The following is an 8681-nucleotide window of genomic DNA, read 5'->3' on the forward strand; positions in this document are numbered from 1 at the left end:
TCTCTCTGGAATCCAAATCGGCTGCTGTTCTCCCTGTGGAAACACACAAACAGACCCCCGACTCCAGACAATTACTGGGTCAGGACCTTTCCATTGTCCTGTTAGAATATCCTTCCAGAGTACCTTGGGCTTATGTACATTTTTTGGACACATATGTCTTTCCGCAGCAATAAGCCTACTGTTCCTTAGGGAAAAGGCCCTTTTACCCCTGTGGGAATGATTTGAACTCCCATCTCTGGAGTTAGTACTGCTCTGGCGGAGGCACAGATGTCCAATCCTGCACTCCCTCTGGTTTGTATAGTGAGGGATCTAATGGATAATGTGTTCTGGGCACTACCCTGATGGTGTTGCTGGGTTCCTCCAGTGCCCCGTATATTTGTGGTCATGGGCCCCGGAGCATTGGGCCCCCATGTCTGTTTTTTGGCAATGGAGCCCGATGCCTTTTTCCACAATATCGTGGGTAAACACCTGGTCCTTGTCCATTTTTTGGTAATGGAGTACCCTCTATGGTGGTTTGAGAACGGCATTCATTAGCCCAATGTCTCCCTCTATAGCATCGTGGGCAAATACCCGGTATTCTACCCCTTTGATACTTAGTTTTGTTAAACCCTCCTCCTATGGGGCAATTCCTTTTAAAATGTCCTGTTTGTTCACAATTGTAGCATGTTTTTGGCCTGGCATCTAAAGCCTGTTGTACTGCAGCTGCCAAGACTTGCCCTTGTTCATTAATGTCTCTACATAATTTAATATATGTGTTTAAATCGCCATGTTTCCATGGTCTAATGCCCTCCTTGCACCATCTGTTTGCTTGTTCATAGGCTGGCTGTTTAATTAATGGCATTGCTTGTTCTGTATCCCCCAAAACTCAGGCTTATCCTATCTACAAATTCAGCATAAGGTTCATTAGCTCCTTGTATTACCTTAGATAATTGACCTTGTAAATCTCCATGTCCTTGTAAAGTCTTCCATGCCCTAACCGCATCTGCAGCAATTTGTGAGTATATGGCAATGCAATTTGTTGCTGCTGACCCTCATAAGGTCCCTTTCCTAACAACATATCTAGATTTCTCTGAGGATAACTGGCTGCTGCATTTCGCCTAGCCGTCTCCGTGCAAAATTCCTCATTGGCAACCTTCCATAACAGGCATTGTCCTCCATTTAGCACAGCTTTACACATACTAGTCCAATCTACTGGCATCATGTTCAAATTGGTAATGGATTCAACCATGCTTACAGTAAAGGGTGCTTGAGGACCATAGGTTGTTACAGCCTCTTTTAGCTACTTCACTGTTTTGAAATCTAAAGCATGGTGAATTCGCTGCCCTTCTGCCTGCTCAAATACAGAGCATGCTAATCTTTGAGGTCCTGTCTCAGGATCCCATCTATCAACTACGGGGGTTGGGGGCCTCCCAGCATATGTTGTCTCCATAGGTGGAGCTGTTGGTTGGACACTTACGCCCTCTGGTGATAGAAAGGTGTTAGTAGCAGCCTCCTATTGTAACTTCTCCCCTGATAGCCCTTCCTCCTCTAGACCTTTTTCCTTTGTCTGACTAACTCGAGATTTCCTCTTTTACTTGATTTAAGACGTCTTCTCCTAGACTAAGCAAACAAGATTGTACCAACGTCCATAATGGTAATGTGCCAATTGGCAGAGTTCCTGGGCTTTCCTTTTGTATCTTTTTAAAATCTTCACCATGATGGTTCCATTGTGATATATTTAACAACCTCTCTTTAATGAACCATGGGCTACACCTTTGTATCGTCTTAACGTATGCCCTAACTGTTCTTGATTTTACTGAGATACCTCCTTCCTCTAGCACTTTACTTAACGCCCTTTTGGTTAGGTTCTTACTAATTTTTAATTCCATATTTCCGTGACGAAGATACCCCTCACTAAGATAATGCAAAAGAAAACCGAGACAAAATGAAACAAAAATGGAACAAAAAGTCATTATATCAGCCTTTCTATCCTCCTGAAATGTCCATCCGTCCTTTCTCCCTATCTGTTCCTCAGACGCAAATAGTTTTTCCTCAGATGTGAGTGGTTTTTCCACTGTCTCACCCATCTCCAGGGACAGGCAACTTAAAAAAAAAGCGAAACAAAATGAAAGAAGAATCTTAAGATGGCTACCCATCCTCTCACCCTGCCCTCAGGGGTGAGCAGTTTACCTTACCACTCACCCTCAGTCGTTCCCCGTACGGGCCACCAAATGCTGCAGTCTGGCTGGGCACAATTCACGAGCCACTTGTCAAGCAAACTTTATTTTTAGCACCCACGCAGCACGCCGCACCATGCGAGCTTCCGGAGAGCCCAATTGCCACCTCCGGCACTTCCTGCGAGAACCTCAAACGGAACTCTTAGGTCATTTTCAATTTTCCCGCTCTTGAGGCAGATTGGCTGGGTCGTGTGGGCAGAGCCAAAAGAGTCCCCCAATGAGCGGCTATGTGGTCTGAAAGGGCGGGGAAACAGCCCAATGAGCGTCACCACAGAGGAGCCAATCAGCTGGAAGTTTGCTGGGGCCGCTTCGGCTTCGGCTCTCAACATTCAGGGACAGCTGAATGTTGCTATAAGGAAGTGTGAGTCTAAGGTGGCCACATCATCTGCCCTTTTTTTTTTTCTCACAAGAGGTATGAAATATGGACTTGTATTGTTTAAAGTAGCCAAAATTATATAGAATCGCAAAGAAGACAAATTTAATGCATGGCATAAGCCAACATGAGAAAAGTTAGCAGATTAAGTGGGTTAATGACAGGGACTCCAATAAGAACTGAGAAATACAGTAGCAATGCAATCCTTCACTCCAGATCCCTCAGAGAGCCCTGAGAGGAGACTAGCTCCTAGAGGCTCTTTCCCCAGCAGCCCACCTCTCATCTCATCTCTCTTTCTCCCTCCAGCCTGAGGAGATTTATATCTAACACCCATTCCTTTTCCCCAAGCTATTTTTTTGTGGCTAATTCTTGCTTACTGCTGTAGGGCCTGGATTTGAAAATCAAAAGCAAGGAAAATGGTTTTTTTTCTTCCCTTCTGCATTTTGCTTCCCTGAGGCAATGAAATATGCTTGGTTGACATAGTGAGGGAGGAGAAATATGGACTTTTATTATTTAAAATATCCAAAAGTGTGAGCAAGTCAACTTCTTTGGGGATGAAGAGAACACAGAATGCTGGCTGCCTTGCCTCAAGCCCCAGGAAAGGTGGGATACTGTATGGGAGGCTGTACTGGGTGGAGGAACATCATGCATACCACCACCTGAGGCCTGAATGGGGGCCATGTGTGTGGGAAGTTAGGATAGTTTCTTATAGCTGAGTAAAAAGTGTTGGACAAGTGGCAGGGGATGAGGCTGGAAAAGCAACATAAGATTTAACATAAGAAAATGTAATTGGCTCAGATGCCTGATTACTTATGCATTATTTTGTAAAGGTGGAGGCCAAATCCTACAACTGTTTTGTGTGATTTATCATTTGCACACTTTAAAGTGACATAAAAGAATCTTCAAAGAGTCCTTTAGGACTCTGGCCTAGAAACCATACCCATCCTAATGTGGTTATCTTGATTTTTATAAAGTTCCCAAATAAATACTGGTTGGACTCAACTTGAGGCTATCAAGCAAACTTGACGTCACTGAGAGGAGTGTGCCAGCTGTCAGCAAGCCCACCTGCTGTTCTAAGAACTGCTACTACTTTCTCCCTGCCCTCCCTCATTCTTTATTTAGCCACATCAGACTCTTCATCTTCCATGATCCTTCCAGCTCCATCTTTTCACTAAACTCAGGCTCATGCCTCACAATCCTGTTTTCTCTCCTGTCCTTTGTGGGTTTTTCCATCACAAATTCCCAGATTTCAGTATTGGGAGCTGGTGCTGGTGTCTTTGAGGCAGGCCCCCTGCTTCTCATTGACTGTCTCTCCCTCTTTCATCTAAAAAGCTAAAATCTTCACAGAGGCTCATACCAACCATTCATTCACCTAGTCTCCCGCCCACTCACTGAAGGCTGGAGCATCTTTCCCAGGGTCTGGCTCTCCACCTGACTCTTACCAGCATTCTAAGTAACTAAATGTCCTTGTGGCTGATCCAGCCAATGCCCTGACTGCTCATCCTGTTCCAGGATGGCTGCAACTTTACTGATGTTCCTCCCCTGCACTTAGCACACACTTGTGTGGTAGCAGCTGGAACCCTGTCTTTATCAGAGAGGGCACCTCCTCTGAGTCCCACTCTCACCACCATCTTCCAGCTCAGTTGCCCAAGTCCCTTCACTGCACTCGTTCCAGCCTCGACGATGAGACTTCGAGCCTATAGTCCCTCCATTCTTGACCTGTCCATAAACCTCCCTCTATCTTCGTTTCCGTCTGGATCTAGCTCAGAGTCTGTGGTTCTTCCTGTCGTGCCCTAAAAATACCACTTATCCTTTGTTTCCCTCTCAATTGTCTTTGCCTGGCAAAGGCCCCTGGGTTTATTCATGCCTATACCTGAACAATCAGGATTACTGGAGATACAACTGGACTCCAATTTTGGCATGGCTCTAATTTCATGTTCTCCAAGCTCACTGAGCCCTCAGTGCTTCCCAGAACTTTTGGCTTGCTTTTCTAGAAGCTCACCATCACTTCCTCTTCTTAAAGCTGGAATGTTTTCAACTTCTTTATTCCCAGAAAAGAAGACTGGTATAGGGAAAACAGATCAGTTGTATTTGCACCTGTCCTCTCCTCCTGTGACATTACAGTGGAGCACATGTCCCTCCTCTAGCCAAAGCCAGTCCCTTCCACCAGTGCCCTGGATGGTCCCATCCCTTTCCACCTCATCAGGGGTCCTGTTCCAGCAGGTACAATCTTCAACCTCTTCCCCAGTACGGATTCTCCCCCTCAGCACTCAAATATGTGCTAGAATGCTCCATTTCAAACAAAGTCAAGCAGCCCTCTGGCTACCCCCATTCAGTCTGCCCATTATTTTCAGCCATTGTTTCTGACAGTCATGCACAGTCACTGCTTCCACCTCACCTCCTTCTCATTCACCTTCTTATTTCATTACTTTGACAAAACTGCTCTTGCTGCGGCCACCAAGAGCATTCTTGCTTTAGCCAATGTCAATATCCTGCCCTCATCTGACTTGCCCTCCTAGCAGCATTCAATACAGTTAACTACATCTTCCTTTTTGAGACACTCTCTCCTCTTGCCTTTGATAAAACTGTTGTTTTTTAAAAATTTTCTTGGTCTTTTTTAGGATTGTTCTAATTGTCCTTTCTTAGGATTTCTTGCAGTTCCTCCTCCTCTTCAATGTCAAACCCCTGAGTTCTTTGGAATTCCCTCTCATACTACATTCTCCTTTGGCAATTTCAGCTTCTCCATGGCCTTAAATACCATCTCTACAGTGACTGAAGTTAGGTCCCTGGCTTAATTCTTTTCTGAAATTTTGCCTTTTTAATCACAAACAGAAGGACTTATTTGGGTGATTATCTTTGTAGTTTGTGCCTGCTCTAGACTCAAGTTCTGTGGGCAGACAGTGTGTTCTTCTACGGGGTCAGTATACAAGAGTGATCAAGCTTCAATATCAACTCCTGCTTGGTGGGTTCACCTCTACCTTCATAAAAGCATCGTGTAATACAATTACAAAAGGTCACTACAGTCTTTTTTCATATTTTAGTGTTCACCTATCTTTCCTTCATTATAGAAGTACAAATATTTTCTTCAGCCAGAAATGGAGGAATATTATGTTAATAATAATATATAAAAAACCTAGTACTGAGGAGTGAAGGGGGTCTTCACATTTTCGAGCAGAGAAATGACAACTGATGAGCACTATAAATTTTGGACAGCTGTGAGCAGCAAATAGGGAGAATTGGTGGAAGGAGAGAACGGCGGAAGGGGGCTTTGTTTTGGTTTTTGTTCCAGAACAGGGCTGATGAAAGCCTTAGCTCACAGGTGGGACTGAGATTAGGCAGGAAAAGGGAGAAGCCACACTTTCAGAGATAGAATAACAGTTGAAATATGGGGGTGAGTTGGTGGGCAATGAGAGCTTGCTCAAATCTGAAGACCCCAGAATTTCACCCACCATCTCCATCTGTGGGCCCTTGTAGCCATGCTGTTCTTCCACACTTCTCTCGTGAGAATCTTATTCCCCTTTTGTGCTCTCTGTGAAGATGCTCTTAACTGCCACAGGGATGGTGGCTCTGTTCCTCCTCTTTACCCCTCAGTGCTTTGTTCAGATGGCCAATGTCATGGCCTGCTGTGTGTAACGAGTGCTCGTGTAGTGGGCTATATCAAGGCATTGTGCCATCTGTGATGAAATGGTAATTTCAACTAGAACTGTTGAAGAAAATATCCTGAAAATCCAGAGAAGCATACTTACTTCCTTTATTTCCTTGACATGTAATTAGTTGGCCAAAACCCTGCTCTTTCCTTTGATTAAGCCCGAGACACCATCTCTGAGCTTCTAAATGACTCTACATCCTGAAAACCAAGGTAATATCTCTATAGCTCAGCTGGTGACCTACCCAAGCTATCTGTGTGTGCCTGCTTTAGCACTGCAACCTTTTAGACAGGACCAGCCCTTTTTAGTCACATAGATGCACATCATAGGGTGGTTTAACTCGGATATGCTCCGGGCTGCCTTAAACAGACTTCTTCATGTTTAGGGCCCTTCCTCACTTCTTCACAATCAATACGTTCCCTAAGATTTCCCAATATTGACTAAGGCTTCATCAGTCATTTAGGATCAATGTTTCTGGGAAGACACTCAAAATATGTCTGAATTTGTATCCTATGCCGTCACCAGGAGTGCCAGCAGAATCTACCACACCAGAAAGACTGCATCCTTGGGAGCAGTTCCTGATTACTGTGGCCCTCCTTTGATCAGAGTCAATCCCTCTGCTGTTCTTCCTGGTTAATATGTGCATTCTCTTTTCCAGTAGGGTTATCACATAAAGCCTTGCTATTTTTTATTTGTAATTCATGTCTTTCTCCCCTCGTATCATAAGCTTCTTAAAGGCTGAAACAATATTCCTTAGTGTCCTTCCTACCTGCCTTTGTCCCTCAAATATCAGAATTCCCCCCTAAAAAAATGCCTTGCACTTAATTGGGGTTTGGGATTCTAGAAAAGTTGGTAAATGAAAGAATCCTAAGCATAACTTGGGCCCCCCCCCGCAAATGCATTACTTGTCTTTGCCCACATTGAAAGTCCTCAGCGAACTCTTCTCTGCCCACTCATTCTGGCTTCCTGTAGCTTCCACCATCTGTCTGGCGTTTCTCTTCATCTCTGCAGAGCTTTTCAGTCTGCTGCAGCCCTGGCATCTGAACTGTCACTCCCTCTTTGGGCTTATTTTTGTTTTTTTATTTTATTTTATTTTTTTATTGGTTGTTCAAAACCTTACAAAGCTCTTGACATATTTCATACATTTGATTCAAGTGGGTTATGAACTCCCATTTTTACCCCGTATACAGATTGCAGAATCACATCAGTTACACATCCACGTTTTTACATATTGCCATACTAGTGTCTGTTGTATTCTGCTGCCTTTCCTATCCTCTACTATCCCCCCTCCCCTCCCCTCCCCTCCCATCTTCTATCTCTACCCCTTCTACTGACACCATGAAAAGTTGGGGAAAGACTTCTTGATCTTTGTTTGTTGCTGCTGTGTTACATGGTTTAGTGCTTTGGGATAACATTTGGAGGAAAACATTGCAATGGAATGGTGTTCTGTGGGACTGACCTTTGGGCTGTGGGTTCTCTTGGAATGGAACACAATGTCCCAGAAGCTGAGGACTGTTTAGATTCCTCACACCACAGCATGGAGGTCGATCTCCTGTTAGTTGCCCAATCAAGAGCTCCCAGTTTTATGAGCTTCACCCTTCTTGGAGGTGTTCATGGTTGAGGCCCTGAGGGTCATGGAAGACCAGTTTCATTACTATGGGGAATTCCCGGTGACTCTTTTCACCCTTACAGAATCACCTCTCCCTCACCATGCTTTCTTTGCCTTGCCTGGACTGGAGATCAGCAGAGGCCTGTTGTTATTTCCTACCCTGAAGTATAGTAGTACATTGCACCCAGCACCCCATGTTCTGTACTGGGTGAAATATGAACTCTTGAGAAAATCATTTCATCTTTCCAAGCCATATCTACAAAGTGGACTATAAGTAAAATCTGCTTATGGGAATGATTGTGAGGTTTAGACGTAATTAAGAAGCTTGGCACTCAGTTGAAGGTGAGCATTATAATTACTCATGGCAGCAGCGACTGTATTATTGATACTGCAGGTAGAGAGATGTAGGTGGCTGCTGCTGAAACCACACTAACAAGTCACAAGAGTTAAGTGACCCTAACTTTATTGCCTAAACTGGGCACTTTTGAGATGTAAGGGGGTTCTATTAATAATGGTGCCAGAATCTGTCCTGGGCAGATCAGCCATAATTAGGAACCCGATGCTTACCTGCTCAACTGACCTCCTTTTTTCAGAACATAGTTCTGAGTGGAATATTTTTCTCTGTCTTGACACCTTTGGTTTTTGAAGGGTAGCTCTGGCTTACTGGGGAGTGCCTGCTAGTCAGTGTACTTGGGGAGTCAGTATGTGCCAGCCATTTCACTGGGAGTTTGATGGAAATGAGCTCAAAGATCCTTATCACAACCTTGGGAGGCAGGTGTTTCCTCCATCACACAGCTATGGGATCTGAGGCTCAAGGAGGTTAAGTAACTTGCCCA

The sequence above is a fragment of the Marmota marmota genome, unplaced genomic scaffold, assembly GCF_001458135.2.
Source record: "Marmota marmota marmota unplaced genomic scaffold, marMar, whole genome shotgun sequence".
NCBI classification, from domain to species: domain Eukaryota; kingdom Metazoa; phylum Chordata; class Mammalia; order Rodentia; family Sciuridae; genus Marmota; species Marmota marmota.